The 21500-nt window shown below is 44.3% G+C and overlaps 1 protein-coding gene across 1 annotated transcript in view; it reads right to left on the minus strand.

Annotated features, from left to right (window-relative positions):
* Nucleotides 1-21500, minus strand: part of LOC139538628 (parapinopsin-like) — a 52779-nt gene that overhangs the window by 29117 nt on the left and 2162 nt on the right. The window lies entirely within an intron of this gene.

The raw sequence follows: 21500 nt of genomic DNA on the forward strand, positions 1-21500 counted from the left end.
TTCTGAAAATCTGATCACGACTCCATTTTGATCCTCCTTTCCTATAGGCAGAAACTCAAACAGGAAGTACCCATGCTAAGGACTATTCAACGCTGGTCTGACCAATCGGAATCCACGCTTCAAGATTGTTTTGATCACGCGGACTGGGATATGTTCCGGGTAGCCTCTGACAATAACATTGATGAATACACTGATACGGTGACTGAATTTATCAGGAAGTGTATAGGAGATGTTGTACCCACTGTGACTATTAAAACCTACCCTAACCAGCAACTGTGGATAGATGGCAGCATTCGCTGTCAAGGGGTGCGTAACTGGTGGCATGGAAGTCAAACGCAGGAGAGCAGAGCTTGGTAAATAGCCTGAGCCGTTTAATGTACATAACTACCGGCTAACAAAAATAACAAAACACATGGGCACAAAACCCGTATCGCACCAGTCACATAAAGCACACGTACTTACAATAAACAATTCCCAACAAGGACATGGGGGGAAACAGAGGGAACATATACAACATGTAATTAGTAAATTGAAACCAGGTGAGTTGAAACCAGGTGAATTGCAACCAGGTGAGTGCGACAACCAGACAAAACAAATGGAACATGAAAAATAGATCGATGATGGCTAGAAGACCGGTGACGTCGATTGCCGAACACCGCCCGAACAAGGAGAGGAACCGACTTCGGCAGAAGTCGTGACAGTACCCCCCCCTTGACGCGCGGCTCCAGCAGCGCGCCGATACCGGCCTCAGGGACAATCCGGAGGACGAGGCGCAGGGCGATCCGGGCAGAGACGTTGGAAATCCCACAGCATCGAAGGGTCCAACACGTCCTCCTCCGGAACCCAGCATCTCTCCTCCGGACTGTACCTCTCCCAGTCCACGAGGTATTGAAGGCCCCTCGCCCGACATCTCGAATCCAGGATGGATCGAACGGAGTACGCCGGGGCCCCCTTGATGACCAGAGGGGGCGGAGAAACCTCCCGCACCTCAGCTTCCTGGAGCGGACTAGCCACCACCGGCCTGAGGAGAGACACATGGAACGAGGGGTTAATGTGGTAATCAGGAGGAAGCTGTAACCTATAACATACCTTGTTCACTCTCCTCAGGACTTTAAATGGCCCCACAAACCGCGGACCCAGCTTTCGACAGGGCAGGTGGAGGGGCAGGTTCCGTGTCGAGAGCCAGACTGGTCCCTCACTGCGGTGACAGTCTGCGCCCACTTTCTGGCGCAGCACGGCGCGCTGAAGATGGACATGGGCTGCGTCCCATGTCTCCTCCGCGCGCCGGAACCAGTCATCCACCGCAGGAGCTTCGGTCTGACTCTGATGCCAAGGAGCCAGAACCGGCTGATACCCTAACACACACTGAAAGTGAGAGAGGTTAGTGGAGGAGTGGCGCAGCGAGTTCTGGCCCATCTCTGCCCAAGGCACGAACACGGCCCACTCCCCCGGCCGGTCCTGGCAATAAGACCTCAGAAACCTACCCACATCTTGGTTAACTCTTTCCACCTGCCCGTTACTCTCGGGGTGAAAACCTGAGGTAAGGCTGACTGAGACCCCCAGATGTTCCATGAACACCCTCCAGACTCTAGAGGTAAATTTGGGACCCCAATCAGAAACTATATCCTCAGGCACCCCGTAGTGCCGGAAGACGTGGGTGAACAGAGCCTCCGCAGTCTGTAGAGCCGTAGGGAGACCGGGCAAAGAAAGGAGACGGCAGGACTTAGAAAACCGATCCACAACGACCAGGATCGTGGTGTTACCCCGCGACGGGGGAAGATCCGTCACGAAATCCACCGATAGGTGTGACCACGGTCGCTGTGGAACGGGAAGGGGTTGTAATTTCCCTCTGGGCAGATGTCTAGGTGCCTTGCACTGTGCGCATACCGAACAGGAGGAAACATAAACCCTCACGTCCTTAGCTAAAGTGGGCCACCAGTACTTCCCAGCAAGGCAGCGCACCGTCCGACCGATACCAGGATGACCAGAGGAGGGTTATGTATGAGCCCAACAGATCAAACGATCGCGGACATCAAACGGAACGTACAGACGCCCAGCTGGACAGTCAGGTGGAGTGGGCTCTGCACGTGACGCCCGTTCGATGTCCGCGTCCACCTCCCACACCACCGGTGCCACCAGGCGAGAGGCTGGAATTATGGGAGTGGGATCTGTGGATCGCTCCTCTGTATCATACAGCCGGGACAGTGCGTCTGCCTTAACGTTCTGGGAACCTGGTTTGTAGGAAAGGGTGAAATCAAAACGGGTGAAAAACATGGCCCACCTTGCCTGGCGAGGGTTCATTCTCCTCGCCGCCCGGATGTACTCCAGATTGCGGTGGTAAGTCCAAATGAGAAAAGGGTGTCTAGCCCCCTCAAGCCAATGTCTCCACGCTTTCAGAGCCATGACAACAGCCAGCAACTCCCGGTCCCCCACATCATAGTTTCGCTCCGCCGGGCTGAGCTTCTTCGAAAAGAATGCACAGAGGCGGAGCTTTAGTGGCGTACCCGAGCGCTGAGACAGCACAGCCCCTATCCCTGCCTCGGATGCGTCCACCTCAACTATGAATACTAAGGAAGGATCAGGATGAGCCAGCACGGGAGCCGAGGTAAACAGAGCCTTCAGGTGACCAAAAGCCCTGTCCGCCCCAGCTGTCCACTGCAGTCGCACCGGTCCCCACTTCAGCAGTGAGGTAATGGGAGCCGCTACCTGACCAAAACCCCGGATAAATCTCCGGTAGTAGTTGGCAAACCCTAAAAACCGCTGCACCTCCTTTACCGTGGTTGGAGTCGGCCAATTACGCACGGCTGAAATGCGGTCATTCTCCATCTCTACCCCTGACGCTGAAAAGCGGTACCCTAGGAAGGAGATGGACTGTTGGAAGAACAGGCATTTCTCAGCCTTGACGTACAGGTCATGCTCCAACAGTCGACCAAGCACCCTGCGCACTAGGGACACATGCTCGGCGCGTGTAGCGGAGTATATTAGAATGTCATCTATATACACCACTACACCCTGCCTGTGCAGGTCCCTGAAAATCTCATCCACAAAGGATTGGAAGACTGATGGAGCATTCATTAACCCGTACGGCATGACGAGGTACTCATAATGCCCAGAAGTGGTGCTAAATGCTGTCTTCCACTCATCTCCCCCCTTGATACGCACCAGGTTGTAAGCGCTCCTGAGGTCCAATTTTGTGAAGAAGCGCGCCCCGTGTAATGACTCGGTCATACTGGCTATGAGTGGTAGCGGGTAACTGTATTTTACCGTGATCTTATTTATACCTCGATAATCAATACACGGGCGCAAACCTCCATCCTTCTTCTTCACAAAAAAGAAACTCGAGGAGACAGGTGAGATGGAAGGCCGAATGTATCCCTGTCCCAGAGATTCGGTGACATATGTCTCCATAGCCACCGTCTCCTCCTGTGACAGAGGATACACGTGACTCCTGGGAAGTGCAGCGTCTACCAAGAGATCTATCGCACAATCCCCCGGTCGATGGGGTGGTAATTGAGTCGCCTTCTTTTTACAGAAGGCGAGTGCCAAATCGGCATATTCTGGGGGAATGTGCATGGTGGAAACCTGGTTTGGACTTTCCACCGTAGTGGCACCTAAGGAAACACCTACACACCTCCCTGAACACTGACAGGACCATCCCTTGAGAGCCCTCTGTTGCCACGAAATAATCGGATCATGAGAGGCCAACCAGGGAAGACCCAACACAACAGGAAACGCGGGAGAGTCGATCAAGAAGAGACTAATTCTCTCCTCGTGATCCCCCCGCGTTCTCATAGCAATGGGCGCTGTGACCTCCCCAATCAGCCCCGACCCCAAAGGACGACTATCTAAGGCATGTACAGGGAAGGGAACATCAACAGGAACAATAGGGATCCCTAATCTATGTGCCAAAGAGCGGTCAATAAAGTTCCCAGCTGCGCCTGAATCTACTAGCGCCTTATGCTGGGGATGCGGGGAAAACTCAGGAAATTCTATGGGTAACCACATGTGTGCAACAGAGGGCTCTGGGTGAGTTGTGTGCCTACTCACCTGAGATGACCCACCAGTGCTCCGCCTGCTACCTCGACTTCCAGGAGAAACACCCCAGCACCGACCAGCAGTGTGCCCTCTGCGGCCACAGTTGGTGCAGGGAATGGTCCCCCCTCCGGTCTCCCTCCTAGCAGCCCCTCCCAACTCCATCGGTGTTGGATCCAAGGGGCTGGGTAATGGAACGGGCGGACCCCGATCTAGACGTCCGCGGGAGGCCAACAGGTTATCCAGCCGGATAGATAAATCCACCAGCTGGTCCAGGTTGAGAGTGGTGTCTCTGCAGGCTAGCTCCCTGCGAACGTCCTCTCGTAGACTACACCTGTAGTGATCGATCAGGGCCCGCTCATTCCATCCCGCACCAGCTGCCAGAGTTCGGAAGTACAGTGCGAATTCTTGAGCGCTCCTCATCCCCTGTCTCAGATGGAACAATCGCTCTCCCGCCGCTCTCCCTTCAGGTGGATGATCAAAGACTGCCCGGAAGCGGCGAGAGAAGTCATCATAGTTATCCAGGGTTAGGCCTTCCCTTCCCCAGATTGCGTTGGCCCACTCCAGGGCTTTACCAGTCAGGCAGGAGATGAGGGCGCCCACCCTCTCGCGTCCCGAAGGGGACGGATGAACAGCTGCCAGGTAGAGCTCCAGCTGTAGTAGGAACCCCTGGCACCCGGCTGCTGTTCCGTCATACGCTCCTGGGAGCGAGAGCCGAATCCCACTGGGTCCTGACGATGGAGAGATGGACATCGGTGTAGGTTGAGGTGCGGGCGGAGGTGATGGGGTATGATTAACCGGGAGACCTCCTCTCTCCCATCTGTCCATTGTTTGCAGCACGCGATCCATGGCTGTCCCTAGACTGTGTAACATGGTCGCGTGCTGTTGGAATTGCTCCTCTACTGGGAGAAAAGGGCTGGCTGCACCTGCTGACTCCATTTGAACAGGTCCGTGATTCTGTCAGGGTTGTGTGCAGAGAAGTAGCGGAGTCAAGCGCAGGACACAGATGTTGAGCGAAACCACAGCGTTTACTCAAAAATAAGCAAAAATTCCTCAATGGGAATATAACAAACACACAAGTACTAACAACAACCACTAACGAACAAACAATCACGGACAGAACAGAAATGAATGCCAGAGGGTTACATAGGGAACATGATAGGGGAATTGAAACCAGGTGTGTGTAATACAGACAAAACAAAACGAAACTGAAAAATGGATCGGTGGTGACTAGAAAGCCGGTGACGTCGACCGCCGAACACCACCCGCACAAGGAGAAGGGCCGACTTCGGCGGAAGTCGTGACAGATGGCTAGAAGACCGGTGACGTTGACCGCCGAACACCGCCCGAACAAGGAGAGGAACCGACTTCGCTAGAAGTCGTGACATTCGCGCAAAACTGAAAGTGCGAACTACCGCATTTAAACATGGCAAGGTGAATAGGAATATGGCCGAATACAAACAGTGTAGTTATTCCCTCCGTAAGGCAATCAAACAGTCAAAACATCAGGATAGAGAGAAAGTGGAGTCGCAATTCAACGGCTCAGACACAAGACGTGTGTGGCAGGGTCTACAGACAATCACGGACTACGATAGGAAAACCAGCCACGTCGCGGATACCGACATCTTGCTAAACAGCTTCAGTGCCACCGACGCGGCCCACTACCAAGGACTGTGGGCTCTCCCTCTATGTGGCTGACGTGATTAAGACATTTAGGCGTTATAACCCTCACAAGGCTGCCGGCCCAGACGGCATCCCTAGCCGTGTCCTCAGAGCATGCGCAGACCAGCTGGCTGGAGTGTTTACAGATATATTCAATCTCTCCCTATCCCAGTCTGCTGTCCCCACATGCTTCAAGATGTCTACCATTGTTCCTGTACCCAAGAAAGAAAAGATAACTGAACTAAATTACTATAGCACCCCGTAGCACTCACTTCTGTCATCATGAAGTGCTTTGAGAGATGAATCAAGGATCATAAATCCCCTCTACCTTACCAGACAACCTAGACCCACTTCAATTTGCTTACCACACCAATAGATCCACAGACGATGCAATCACCATCGCACTGCACACTGCCCTATCCCATCTGGACAAGAGGAATACCTATGTAAGAATGCTGTTCATACAAATTAATTACTTAAAAATCATACAATGTGATTTTCTGGATTTTTTTAGATTCCGTCTCTCACAGTTGAAGTGTACCTATGATAAAAATGACAGACCTCTACATGCTTTGTAAGTAGGAAAATCGGCAGTGTATCCAATACTTGTTCTCCCCACTGTATATAAGAATGCTGTTCATTGACTACAGCTCAGCATTCAATACCATAGTACCCTCCAAGCTCATCATTAAGCTCGAGGCTCTGGATCTGAACCCCGCTCCCTGGGTCTTTGGCTTCCTGACGGGCCATTCCCAGGTGGTGAAGGTAGGAAACAACACCTCCACTTCGCTGATACTCAACACTGGTACCCCACAAGGGTAAGTACTCAGCCTTCTCCTGTACTCCCTATTCACCCATGACTGCGTGGCCTTGCACGCCTCCAGCTCAATCATCAAGTTTGCAGACGACACAACAGTAGTAGGCCTGATTACCAACAACAACGAGACAGCTTACAGGAAGAAGGTGAGGCCCCTGGGAGTGTGGTGCCAGGAAAATAACCTCACACCCAATGTCAACAAAACAAAGGAGATGATCGTGCACTTCAGGAAACAGCAGAGGGAGCATCCCCCTATCCACATCGACGGGACCGCAGTGGAGAAGGTGGAAAGTTTCAAGTTCCTCGGCGTATGGCCATCGAAATGCTAGCTATTAAAATCAGATAAATAACAACATTCGAGGATTAGAAATCCAAGGCTTAAAAACAAAGGTGTCCATGTATGCCGATGACTCAAGTTTTATATTAAGTCCGCAAGCTAGATCCCTTAAATACAGTTGAAGTCGGAAGTTTACATACACCTCAGCCAAATACATTTAAACTCAGGTTTTAACAATTCCTGACATTTAATCCTAGTAAAAATTCCCTGTCTTAGGTCAATTAGGATCACCACTTTATTTTAAGAATGTGAAATGTCAGAATAATAGTAGAGAGAATGATTTATTTCAGCTTTAATTTCTTTCATCACATTCCCAGTGGGTCAGACGTTTACACACACTCAATTAGTATTTGGTAGTATTGCCTTTAAATTGTTTAACTTGGGTCAAACATTGCGGGTAGCCTTCCACAAGGTTCCCAAAATATGTGGGGTGAATTTTGGCCCATTCCTCCTGACAGAGCTGGTATAACTGAGTCAGGTTTGTAGGCCTCCTTGCTTGCACACACTTTTTCAGTTCTGCCCACAAATGTTCTATAGGATTGAGGTCAGGGCTTTGTGATGGCCACTCCAATACCTTGACTTTGTGTCCTTAAGCCATTTTGCCACAACTTTGGAAGTATGCTTGGGGTTATTGTCCATTTGGAAGACCCATTTACGACCAAGCTTTAACTTCCTGCTGATGTCTTGAGATGTTGCTTCAATATATCCACATAATTTTCCTCCCTCATTATGCCATCTATTTTGTGAAGTGCACCGGTCCCTCCTGCAGCAAAGCACCACCACAACATGATGCTACCACCCCCGTGCTTCATGTTTGGGATGTTGTTCTTCGGCTTGCAAGCTTCCCCCTTTATCCTCCAAACATAACGATGTTTTGGCCAAACAGTTCTATTTTTGTTTCATCAGACCAGAGGACATTTCTCAAAAAAGTACGATCTTTGTCCCAATGTGTAGTTGCAAACCGTAGTCTGGCTTTTTTATGGCGGTTTTGGAGCAGTGGCTTCTTCCTTGCTGAGCGGCCTTTCAAGTTATGTCGATATAGGACTCGTTTTAATGTGGATATTGATACTTTTGTACCTGTTTCCTCCAACATCTTCACAAGGTCCTTTGCTGTTGTTCTGGGATTGATTTGCACTTTTCGCACCAAAGTACGTTCATCTCTAGGAGACAGAACACGTCTCCTTCCTGAGCGGTATGACGGCTGCATTGTCCCATGGTATTTATACTTGCGTACTATTGTTTGTACAGATGAACGTCGTACCTTCAGGCATTTGGAAATTGCCCCCAAGTATGAACCAGACCTGTGTAGGTCTACAATTGTTTTTCTGAGGTCTTGGCTGATTTCTTTTGATTTTCCCATGATGTCAAGCATAGAGGCACTGAGTTTGAAGGTAGGCTGTCACGTTCCTGACCTGTTTTCCCTTGTTTTGTATGTATTTAGTTGGTCAGGGCGTGAGTTGGGTGGGTTGTCTATGTGTTGTTTTCTATGTTGGGGTTTTGTGTGTTCGGCCTGGTATGATTCTCAATCAGAGGCAGCTGTCAATCGTTGTCCCTGACTGAGAATCATACTTAGGCAGCCGGGGTTTCACGTGTGTTTTGTGGGTGTTTGTTCCTTGTTAGTGTTTCGCCACACGGGACTGTCACGGTAGTTTCATTTTGTTATTTTGTATCGCATATTTGTTTTCGTGTTATTAAATTACCATGGAAACCAACCACTCTGCATATTTGTCCGATCCTTCTCGCCTCTCCTCGTCCGATGAGGAGGACGATATAGACTATCGTTACATAGGCCTTGAAATACATCCACAGGTACACCTCCAATTGAGTCAAATGATGTTGATTAGCCTATCAGAAGCTTCTAAAGCGATGACATAATTTTCTGGAATTCTCAAAGCTGTTTAAAGGCACAGTCAACTTAGTGTATGTAAACTTCTGACCCACTGGAATTGTGATAGTGAATTATAAGTGAAATCATCTGTTTGTAAACAATTGTTGGAAAAATGACTTGTGTCCTGCACAAAGTAGATGTCCTACCCAACTTGCCAAAACTATAGTTTGTTAACAAGAAATTTGTGGAGTGGTTAAAAAATGAGTTTTAATGACTCCAACCTAAGTGTATGTAAACTTCCGACTTCAACTGCATCTCATTGAAGATCTAGATAACTTTTCTGGACTCTCTGGACTAAAACCTATTTATGATGTGTACAAAGTGTACAAGATTACGTATTGGATCTTTAAAAAATACAACTTTAACATTACCCTGCAGTTTACCTTTAAAATGGGCTGACTGTGGAGTAGACATACTTGGTATTCATATCACAAAAAATATAAATAAGCTCTCCACAATGAATTTCAATAGAAAACTTGTAAAAATAGACAAGATCCTGCAACCATGGAGAGGTAAATACCTGTCTATTTATGGAAAAAGTCATATCTCAGTTTACTCACTTACTTATGGCGCTGCGTACTCCTGATGATTCGTTTTTCAAATCATATGAGCAAAAATATTTTGCTTTCTCTGGGATGCTAAACCAGACAAAATAAAGCGTGCCAATCTACAGTATATAATGAATATGAATTGGGTGGGTTGAGATGATTAAATATAAAAGCGCTAAACCTCTCTCTAAAAGCTTCACTTATTCAAAAGTTTTACTTGAACCCTAAATGGTTCTCAAGTAGATTACTAAGAAAAGCTCATCCATTGTTTAAAAATAGCTTTTTTGCCATTGTGCAGATTGCCATGTCTCATTTTCAAACAAGCATTGCAGAACTGGCTACAATTTCAATTTCATCCCCCTGAAAAGATAGAACAAATATTACAACATATTATGGCTGAACTCAAATGTGCTGGTTGATAAAATACCTGTATTTTGGGAAAGGGGTATTTTGTTTTTAAATTATATTGTAAATTGGAATGGTAGAGTTATGTCTTTCATGGAGTTATCAGAATTGTACGGGAAGGTCTGCTTAATCCAAGGGTACAACCAACTGATTACAGCATTACTCCAAAAATGGAGGAGGCAGGTGGCAGTGCGAGGAGGTAGGGAATTGGTCTGTCTGCCCAATATAAAGGATCAAAACTGGCGGAGGAATAAAAATAACATAAATAGGAAAGTATACCAGTTTCATTTGAGGACCAGGATGTTGACCGCTGTGCCATACAGATTGCAAAATAGTTGGGAAGAGATTTTTGATGTACCGATTCCATGGTACAAGGTGTATGAGTTGATATATAAAACGACGCAAGATTCAAGACTTCGTGCTTTTCAGCTAAAATTATTATATAGAAATCTTGTTACCAACAAAATGTTGAATATTTGGGGCATTCAATCATCGAAGCTCTGCAGATTTTGTTGTGAGGATACAGAATCAATAGACCATTTATTTTGGTATTGCCCTCAGGTACCCTGTTTCTGATCTCAGGTTCAGGAATGGCTGAAAATGCAGAACATTGATCTAAAATTGACACTATAAATAATATTGTTGGGAGATCTGGATAGACCGGGTTAGTCAATTACTAATATACTAATACTCTTAGTACAGTATTTATCTTCAACTCACAATCTGTGGATTCTATTCGATTATATAGATAAAAATTGTATGTTAAACATCACAGCATAGTTGAAAGATATATGGGGCGTAGAAATCTGAAGAGGATGGCCAGCATAGATAGGTGGGAGGGGCTGAGGGTTGGGATGTGGAATTGGAGACAAGTGGGAGTGGAGTTGCTGGGCGGGGGATAGAATGACAGTCAAAGAGAAAAGTATAAAAAAAATTAGTTAAAATAAAACATAACAAAAAGTACGTTTGAATGACACTGAGGGGCAGTGTTGTTACAGCTAATGCCGGAGGATGATGCTGTGTAGGTGTTTGTACACATGCATATACACACACTTTCATTCAAATGCACACATGTGCACATACACGGACACACACACTGGTAAATAGTCCCATGCACTCAAACATATTAAGTTGGCCTTGCTGTTATGATTTTTGTTGTCCTTGATGTCTTTGTTGGGGATCTTGGAGGGCTGGCGGTTGGGAGCTTGGGCCGGTGGTTGATGGATCGCTGGTTCAGGTCCCCGATTTTCGATCAGTCGACGTGCCCTTGAGCAGGGCGTTGACCCTGGTTGCTTCTGTGTGTCGCTCTGGATGGGAGTCTGTTAGATGACTATTGTGATGTAGTTGTTGAGCGGCTTCACTGCAAGTATATTGTATGTTTTAAACAATGACGAGACAGCATACAGGGAGGAGGTGAGGGCTCTGGGAGTGTGGTGCCAGGCAAATAACCTCTCACTCAACATCAACAAAATAAAGGAGCTGATCGTGTACTTCAGGAAACAGCAGAGGGAGCACCACCCTGTCCACATTGACGGGACCACTGTGGAGAAGGTGGAAAGCTTCAAGTTCCTCGGCGTACACATCACTGACAAACTGAAATGGTCCACCCACACAGACAGTGTGGTGAAGAAGACGCAATAGCGCCTCTTCAACCTCAGGAGGCTGAAGAAATTTGGCTTGGCACCTAAAACCCTCACAAACTTTTACAGATGCACAATTCAGAGCATCCTGTCGGGCTGTATCACCGCCTGGTACGGCAACTGTAACGCCCCATAAATACAAGTAGTGATGAAGTCAATCTCACCTCCACTTTGAGCCAGGATAGATTGACATGCATATTATTAATGTTAGCTCTCCTCAGGGATGTGTTTTGTCCCCACTTCTGTACATCTTGTACACTAATAGTTGTACTAGTTCCCATACTGACAGACACCTCGTTAAGTTCGCTGATGACACTGCCTTGATCAGCCTGTTGCATGATGACGAGGAACATCATGGCCCGGTCCTAGATGACTTTGTAGAGTGGTGTGAGGAATCACACTTGGTCCTCAATACTAACAAGACCAAAGAGATGTGCATAGACTTCAGGAAGCGTACAACACCTACCTCTGCAACATCTATCAGAGGCCAGAATATAGAAATTGTAGAGGAATATAAATATCTGGGTGTCTTTTTGGACAGTAAGCTTCAGTGGAGTAAATGTACAGACCAGATCTACAAAAAGAGCCAACAGAGACTGTACTTTCTAAAAAAGTTGGGTTCTTTTAATATAGACTGTACTATATTGACTCTGTTTTACAAATCCTTTATTGAGAGTATTTTAACTTTTTGTATTGTTTGTTGGTTTGGCAATGCCACTGTCAGTCAGAGAAACATGCTGAGAAGGATTATTACCACAGCAAGCAAGGTACTTGGAGTCAAACAGACAGGCCTGGATGAGATTTTTAAGGTCAGGGCCCTCCGTAAGGCTCACAAAATCATTTTAGACCCAAGTCACCGCCTGTACCTGGACTTTGAATTACTCCCCTCTGGGCGCAGGTATAGGGCACCCCTCAGCAGGAAAAATAGAACGAGACAATCATTTGTGCCAGGTGTGATATCCCTCAAATAGCTCGGGCAAATGTTCCCATTGTTCCCATGTTCCCAAGGCCAGCAGGCTAGTCTTTTCTTCTTTTTTAAATTTTAAATTTTATTTTATTTATTGGTGCGTGACTGTTATTGAAAGTTGTATTGTCAATCTTGTTGTGTATTTAACGCCACTTTAAATGTGTACATGACACTGCAACAAAATTTCCCCATGGGGACAATAAAGTAAGTAAGTAAGTAAGTAAGTAAGCTCTCTAAGTACTTTCAAGGGCCAGCCAGGTTCTGAGCCAATTGCAATTTTCCTAAGTCCCTTTTTGTGGCACCAGACCACACGACTGAACAGTAGTCCAGGTACGACGAAACTAGGGCCTGTAGGACCTGCCTTGTTGATAGTGCTGTTAAGAAGGTAGAGCAGAGCTTTATTCTGGACAGACTTTTCCCGATCTTAGCTACTGTTGTATCAATATGTTTTGACCAAGACAGTTTATAATCCAGGGTTACTCCAAGCAGTTTAGTCACCTCAACTTGCTCAATTTCCACATTATTTATTACAAGATTTAGTGAATGATGTGTCCCAAATACAATGCTTTTAGTTTTAGAAATATTTCGGACTAACTTATTCCTTGCCACCCACTCTTAAACTAACTGCTGCTCTTTTCTAAGTGTTGCAGTCATTTCAGTCGCTGTAGTAACTGACGTGTATAGTGTTGAGTCATCCGAATACATAGACACTGGCTTTACTCAAAATATGAAAATATGGCAAATAGGAGTGTCAATATTGTCTGCTATTATCATCAGTAATTTTCAATCCAAGTTGTCAGATCCCGGGGGCTTGTCATTGCTGATAGACAACAATATTTTTTCACCTCTTCCATACTCACTTTACGGAATTCAAAATTACAATGCTTGTATTTCAAAATTTGGTCAGATATGCTTGGATGTGTAGTGTCAGCGTTTGTTGCTGGCATGTCATGCCTAAGTTGATAACCTTACCAATGAAAAAATCATTAAAGTAGTTGGCAATAGCAGTAGGTTTTGTGATGAATGAGCCATCTGATTCAATGAATGATGGAGCTGAGTTTGCCTTTTTTTCCAAAATTTCATTTAAGGTGCCACAATGCATACATTCTAAAAGGGGGCCTCAGACAGGCACATTCTTACATTCTATGAGTGAGTAGAAACCAATAAGGACGCCGGAGGGATGGCTGCCGTTTTACGGGCTCCTAACCAACTGTGGTATTTTGTTAGTTTTTTCACATTGTTTGTAACTCATTTTGTACATAATGTTGCTGCTACCGTCTCTTATGACCGAAAAGAGCTTCTGGACATCAGAACAGCGATTACTCACCTTGAACTGGACAAAGATTTTTCTGACGCGAAGTCTGACGCGAAGGATATACTACTTTCTCAAGACCAGGCCCAAATCCCCGTCATCCACGTGAAGAAAAGATGGAGAAAAAGGGGGAGGAGGGCGGGGTGCCTTGTGAGAATTAGTAGGCGAGTGAGTAAAACTCCACCACCATCCGTACTATTGACAAATGTGCAATTATTGTAAAATAAACTGGACAATCTATGATTAAGACTATCCTACCAAGGGGACATTAAAAACGGTAATATCTTATGTTTCACCGAGATGTGGCTGAATGACGACATGGACAATATAGACCCCACACATTGACTCGGTACCAGTACCTCCTTTATATAGGTTTGTTATTGTTATGTAATTTTCTTGTATTACTTTTAAAAAAAAGTTTTACTTTAGTTTTCTTAACTCTATTTCTTGAGCTGCATTGTTGGTTAAGGGCTTGTAAGTAAGCATTTCACGGTAAGGTCTTACACCTGTTGTTTTCGGCGCATGTGACAAATAACATTTGATTTGATTTGAGTAGAGATTTTTGCCAAAACAATCCAGTTTTCTCCGCTTGGCCAATTTCATCCTGCTTATCCTGCTCCCTTTATCCTTGAATTCAGGATGTTCCATGATATCCATGTTCAGAAAAAGGGCTGTTGGGGGTGGTGGAGGATCGGCTAAGGTTTCAAAACCTAAGAAGTGGTTATATATGATTATAAAATGAATGAATAAAAGTAAACGAATAAAGATAAAATATATCCATACGATATGATGGAGGAAACCACAGAGAATGTGAGTCTCTATAAAAGATTAATCATTAGTCTGTGTGTAATACTGCGTAATACTACTACATAAGACGGCATAATATGGTGTCATACTGCAGGAAAGTACGTAATACTAATAAATACTTCACAAACTGCATACAGCACTGCATATAAATACAGAGCACTCTGTCATACTGTGTAACACTGCACTACCTAGGCAGCACTACATTGGCTTCAGACCAGCAGATCAGTCGTGGTACATATGAAACGACAGCTTCTCTCTCTAAATAGTAATGATGTATGACACTGCTCTTCAAGTTTTATTGGTGTTAGTTTAAGTTGAATTGTGTTTATTTGTCCTTATCAATTATAATTTCTCCTGACTGCATAACTCTGTTTTAAGGAGTGACGTAACTCACATGGCACAAGACAGAGTTCTTTGTTCTCTGTTTAGAAGCTTTCAGAGTTTTAGTGCAGCAAATCCTCCAGCACTGTCGGGTTTTGTTGGGTTACCAGTGGTCCAAAGGTTGCTTAATTAACTTTCTGGGCATGTAAACAGTGTACAGGTGTTCTCCTGTCTTTTTGTATGCTTTGTAGTTACCCAGCACCTGAAATGCAGTAAGTATACCCTGAAATAAACAACCAGGATGTATCTCAGCCACTCTTTGATGGGGAGGGCTCCCACGTTTCTTCTGCCTGGCCTGCGCTGATTACTCACAATGCACTTTGATGTAGAGCAGGCAAAAAATTGTTTTTGGCAGTGCTGGGTCTCCTGCTGTGCGAATTTGATTGAATTCCGGCAAAATGGAATCCAAAAAAGCTGTATTTCCGCAACAGTTGGGTGAAGGGGGTTTACTGTCAATATCTAAGGCCATAAAATGTCATTATAGAGACTTATCTATGCCCCTGCAGCTGAGATCCCTCCGTATTGCAATGATCTGGTTGTAGCAAACAGAGATTATCACTGCAGTGTCTGGCTGTGTGTGTCTGTGTGTGCACGTGTGCTTGCAAGCATACGTGTGTGTGTGTGTGTGTGTGTGTGTGTGTGTGTGTGTGTGTGTGTGTGTGTGTGTGTGCGTGTGTGTGTGTGCTGTGACAAGTAGAATGGACAGGGAATAAATTGTACAGCTGTAAATAGCAGAGAGCGAGGGAGTGGAGAGTATGGAGTGATGAAGTGAGACATTTTCTAATTGGTGGGAAAAAAAGACAGTCGGAGACAGACAGTTCATGAGTTATAAATAGATAAACTCAGCAAAAAAAGAAAATGTCCCTTTTTCAGGACCCTGTCTTTCAAAGGTAATTCGTAAAAATCCAAATAACTTCACAGATCTTCATTGTAAAGGGTTTAAACACTGTTTCCCATGCTTGTTCAATGAACCATAAACAATTAATGAACATGCATCTGTGGAACGGTCGTTAAGACACTAACAGCTTACAGACGGTAGGCAATTAAGGTCAGTTATGAAAACTTAGGACACTAAAGAGACCTTTCTACTGAATCTGAAAAACACCAAAAGAAAGATGCCCAGGGTCCCTGCTCATCTGCGTGAACGTGCCTTAGGCATACTGCAAGGAGGCATGAGGACTGCAGATGTGGCCAGGGCAATAAATTGCAATGTCCGTACTGTGAGACGCCTAAGACAGCGCTACAGGGAGACAGGAAGGACAGCTGATTGTCCTCGCAGTGGCAGACCACGTGTAACAACACCTGCACAGGATCGGTACATCCGAACATCACACCTGCGGGACAGGTACAGGATGGCAACAACTGCCCGAATTACACCAGGAACACACAATCCCTCCATCAGTGCTCAGACTGTCCGCAATAGGCTGAGAGAGGCTGGACTGAGGTCTTGTAGGCCTGTTGCAAGGCAGGTCCTCACCAGACCATCGGCAACAATGTCGCCTATGGGCACAAACCCATCGTTGCTGGACCAGACAGGACTGGCAAAAAGTGCTCTTCACTGACGAGTCGCGTTTTGTCTCACCAGGGGTGATGGTCGGATTCGCGTTTATCGTCATAGGAATGAGCGTTACACCAAGGCCTGTACTCCGGAGCGGGATCGATTTCAAGGTGGAAGGCCAGGTGCCTTGGTGGAAGAGTGGGGTAACATCTCACAGCAAGAACTGGCAAATCTGGTGCAGTTCATGAGGAGGAGATGCACTGCAGTACTTAATGCAGCTGGTGGTCACACCAGATACTGGCTGTTACTTTGATTTTGACCCCCCCCTTTGTTCAGGGACACATTATTAAATTTTTGTTAGTCACATGTCTGTGGAACTTGTTCAGTTTATGTCCCAGTTGTTGAATCTTGTTATGTTCTTACAAATATTTATATTTGAAAATAAACGCTGTTGACAGTGAGAGGACATTTTTTCTTTTTGCTGAGTTTATGAGTTTGGCCAACTATAGTGGCATGCTATTTGTTTGAGCCGCTACTGTAATCAGTTCCCCCTGTGAGAACCCGTCAAACACAGACAGACATATTACAGTAGTGAGAGTAGACAAGTCGAAAAAGCAGCCAGACCTAAAGATATGTTCACTGTGTTTAGAGAACTTCCAATCAGTCACAATGGAAGTGAGAATAATGAGAAAGATGGATATAACAGTGAATATTCATTATATAATGGTATTCTGGCAGAATGAGATATTTCCTGCTTGTTTGAGTTAGATAACGTGTATGTGTAGTAGATATGCAAATCAATTTCATTGCAGCACAGATCATTTGCTGCTACACTGCCTTGAACAATTTTTCAATCTCACTTATGTACTTCTCTCTCCGATTTTGTGTTAAGGAATATCTGACACATATTTTTTGAACATTAGTGCAGAAGGAAGTCAAGTCCACAGAAACATGAAATGATTAATCTGAGGCAGCAGGTAAACACACTGGCCTGTGGAGAGCAGAGCAGGAAGAAAGTACATGTCTATAATTATGTAATCAACTGCCTCCTAGAGAACTACATTCAACATGAGGAATTCAATGTATTTGCCCTACAGGAATGCCTTTCTACTTTAATTAGAATTTACTCTTCCATATGGTACCTCTCCCACTCCAATACTGTGCATTGAAATTGCTATTTTCTATGCTATGCTCCCAAACATAATTTTTCTCATTCAGACTTGTTCACTTCACTTGCCATTTGTTACCTCCTACCAATGATCTTTTATTCAATGGCTGACTGGATGATAGTACAAGTATTCACGTGTTTCGTACCTCCAAGTTATCAAGGCTGGAGGGAAGGGAGCAAGGGCAGGAAAACAGAGAGCAAGGGCAAAAAATGAAGGGAGCAAGGGCAGGAATGAAGGAAACAAAAGCAGGAATGAATGAATCAAGTGTAGGAAATAAGAGAGCAAGTGAAGGAATGAAGGGAGTAAGGGAAGGAGTAAAGGAAGCAAGTGTAGGAATTAAGGTGAGAAAGGGCAACAATGAAGGGAGCAAGGGAAAGAATGAAGGGAGCAAGGGAAGGAATGAAGGGAGCAAGGGAAGGACTGAAAGGAGCAAGGGAAGGTATGAAGGGAGCAAGGGAAGGACTGAAAGGAGCAAGGGAAGGTATGAAGGGAGCAAGGGAAAGAATGAAGGGAGCAAGGGAAGGAATGAAGGGAGCAAGGGCGGGAGAGAACTGGGAGTCCTCTGTTTGGAACCCAACCCAGCCCTTTGCCAGCAGAGAAAGAGACTGCAGTCTGATTGTTAGCTAATCAATATTCCAAAGGCCAAAATAATGAGAATTCAATTGCCAAAACATTCAAAATATTCCATAGTCTCTGTCAGGTCCACATTGGTTACACATCAGTAGAAAAATAGGAAATTACTACGATATAATAAAATATTTCAGTTGTCTATATTATTTACTTTTTTTGATGACGTATTATTTTTAATTCCTAATTCCTTTTTTAAGTCATCATCTCATCTCTGCTCAGGCAGTAGCAGTCTGCCAGCCATACCTGACGTAATCTATGTGTTCCCTATACTGTACTGTCTTTAGTCAACCTATTTAGCTAGCCTGCCTAAGTAGCCTATGCTGCACAGCTGTCTAACAAAATAACTTTAGCAGTTCTTCAAAGTAGATGAGGTACACTTTCATGAACTGTCTCTGTCCCTTGTTGTTGTGTTGTGTAGATTCCTCTCTCATGTGGTCTATGCGGTATGTCTGTATCTAACCTAACATAGCAGACGTAAAACTGTATCTGTCCAGAGATCTGTATTTAATAATATATGACATTGATTTTGTCTAACAAACCTGAGTCAATGGAAACCTGCCTACTGACTCTCCATTAAATAGGCAGAGCTGATATAAATCTGTATAAATCTGTTAAAAAACGTTTTACTTTTTTTTAATGGACATTCCCTTCAATATATTACAGGGAAGGTCCGTAAAAAGAAGGGAGAAAAAAAAAGTATGTGTCACCGAAAGGCTCAAATCGGTCTTATGTAGCAAAATTTGAAATTGTGTTTCTTACATTGGATAAAAGTAGAGACACAGAGCTACAAAATGGTATATCATACACTGCATTTTTGAGGAACAATGAGTAATTATGCTTTGAAAGTTGATAAACTTTCAAGAAAATGGCCTTTGAATGTTTTGGTACCTACTGGAGAGCTCTCCTTTGTCTTCACCCATTCAGCATTGCTCACACCCTCTTAAGCCAGGCCCACCCATCTCTTTAAGGATTCACATGTGAGGTCATGTGTTAAACAGTGAGTAGTGTAGTAAAGATTAAGACTAAAAGTGGTAAAAGTAGTAGCCTACAATAAGGAAAAATTCCAGGTAAACAGAAAGTGTCCAGATAAAAATATTTTATAAATATTAGATGACGCTTACCCAGACACACTAATTTAATGGATCATATGAAAGAAATGCTATAACCCCCAGCCACATCTTGCCAAGTGGATGGGTCTCTACAGAAGGTGTAAACAGTACAGCCAAATGGTTACTTGCATAGTAGCAATATCAGAAATAGATTGTCAATATCAATAAGATATTATACAGTATGTACAAGAACAATATTAACTAGATGGTAACTTTACAAGTAAAGTTGGTGGGGCTAGCTAAAGCTCTTTAAACGTTTGTGGTAGTGAAATAAGTGTACAAATTTCATTTTTAATTCCCATCGAAAGTCGGTAGATTTGGTCAGAAGTTGTAGTGGTTAGTAGTTATGTGGTTCAGTAGTTGTAGTCAAAAGTTGTTTGGATATGGTTAGTAGTTAAATGTGTGATCAGAAGTTGTGTGGTCAGATGTTGTGTTGTTGTGGTATGTAATTGTGTGGTTGAGGTCAGGAGGTGTGGTTGTGGACACTAGATGGGCCGTCATTAGGCCGTCATTGAAAATAAGAATTTGTTCTTAACTGACTTGCCTAGTAAAATAAAGATGTGGTCAGAATTTGTTTGATTGCGGTCAGAAGTTAGGTGGTTGAGGTATGTCATTGTGTGGTTGTGATCACTAGATATGGTCAGAAGTTGTGCGGTTGCGGTCAGAAGTTATGCGATTGAGGTATACTAACGTTCAAAAGTTTGGGGTCACTTAGAAATGTCCTTGTTTTTGAAAGAAATGCAAATTTTTTGTCCATTAAAATAACATCAAATTGATCAGAAATACAGTGTAGACATAGTTAATGTTGTAAATGACTATTCTAGCTGGAATATCTACATAGGCGTACAGAGGCCCATTATCAGCAACCATCCTGTGTTCCAATAGCACGTTGTGTTAGCTAATCCAAGTTTATCCGTTTAAAAGGCTAATTGATCATTAGAAAACCCTTTTGCAATTATGTTAGCACAGCTGAAAACTGTTGTGCTATTTAAAGAAGCAATACAACTGGCCTTCTTTAGACTAGTTGAGTATCTGGAGCATCAGCATTTGGGGGTTCAATTACAGGCTCAAAATGGCCAGAAACAAATAGCTTTCTTCTGAAACTTGTCAGGGTATTCTTGTTCTGAGAAATGAAGGCTATTCCATGCGAGAAATTGCCAAGAAACTGAAGATCTCGTACAGCGCTGAGTACTACTCCCTTCACAGAATAGAAAGAGGAGTGGGAGGTCCCGGTGCACAACTGAGCAAGAGGACAAGTACATTAGAGTGTCTAGTTTGAGAAACAGATGCCTCACAAGTCCTCAACTAGCAGCTTCATTGAATAGTACCTGCAAAACACGTCTCAACGTCAACAGTGAAGAGGTGACTCCGGGATGCTGGCCTTCTAGGCAGAGTTCCTCTGTTCAGTGTCTGTGTTCTTTTGCCCAACTTAATCTTTTCTTTTTATTGGCCAGTCTGAGATATGTTTTTTTCTTTGCAACTCTGCCCCACCAATAATAAGAAGAAGTATGTTGAATATCTGAGCTGGGGCCCCCACAAATAACAGTATCAGTGATCGATTAGTTAGTTATATGCATACAATCAGGGGTAAAGTGGCTGAGAATCAGGATTTAAAAAGAAAATAGGATCAGCAACGTATGTCGCAAAACTCCCTGATCTTCTCAAAATAATACGTTTATACAGATATCAGCTGTATATCAGGATTTTGAACCAATACATTTTGCCAGTATGTTTCCCTTTTACAGTGCAGGTGTGTACGCACAGGTGTGTACATGTGTGTTTTAGTTGCTGCCAGAAACCAACTAGGTCTCAGTCTCACGTCAGAATTAGACATTCATCCACGTTTCTCAAATGTCAAATCTCGAAGTTGTTCCAAACGTCAAAGTGTTTACGGTTAAGTATTAACTCCACATTTTTTATTAAGTATTAACTCCACATTTTTTACTACCAATTTGCATGTTCAAATCCAGGGAAAGAAAGTTGTTTTTGAGATTTTTGTTTTAAGCCTATCCCAAACCATTCAGAGTTAATACCTAAATGTAAACACTTTGATATTTGAGAAACATGGATGAACATTTTAATTCTGACATGAGACGGTTTCTAGCAGCAGCTTGCTTACACACACACACACACACACACACACACAACTTTCTATCACTGGATTTGAACATGCAACCTTCAGCACCAGAGGCAAATGCCTATCTGCCAACCCCAACTTCAACGTCATGTCCTCAGACATGGATTGACATCGAATACTGACTTGTATCATACATGGGGTGACCTGGCTGCCAGAAACAG

Source organism: Salvelinus alpinus, chromosome 14 (assembly GCF_045679555.1).
Source record: "Salvelinus alpinus chromosome 14, SLU_Salpinus.1, whole genome shotgun sequence".
Taxonomy (NCBI): Eukaryota; Metazoa; Chordata; class Actinopteri; order Salmoniformes; family Salmonidae; genus Salvelinus; species Salvelinus alpinus.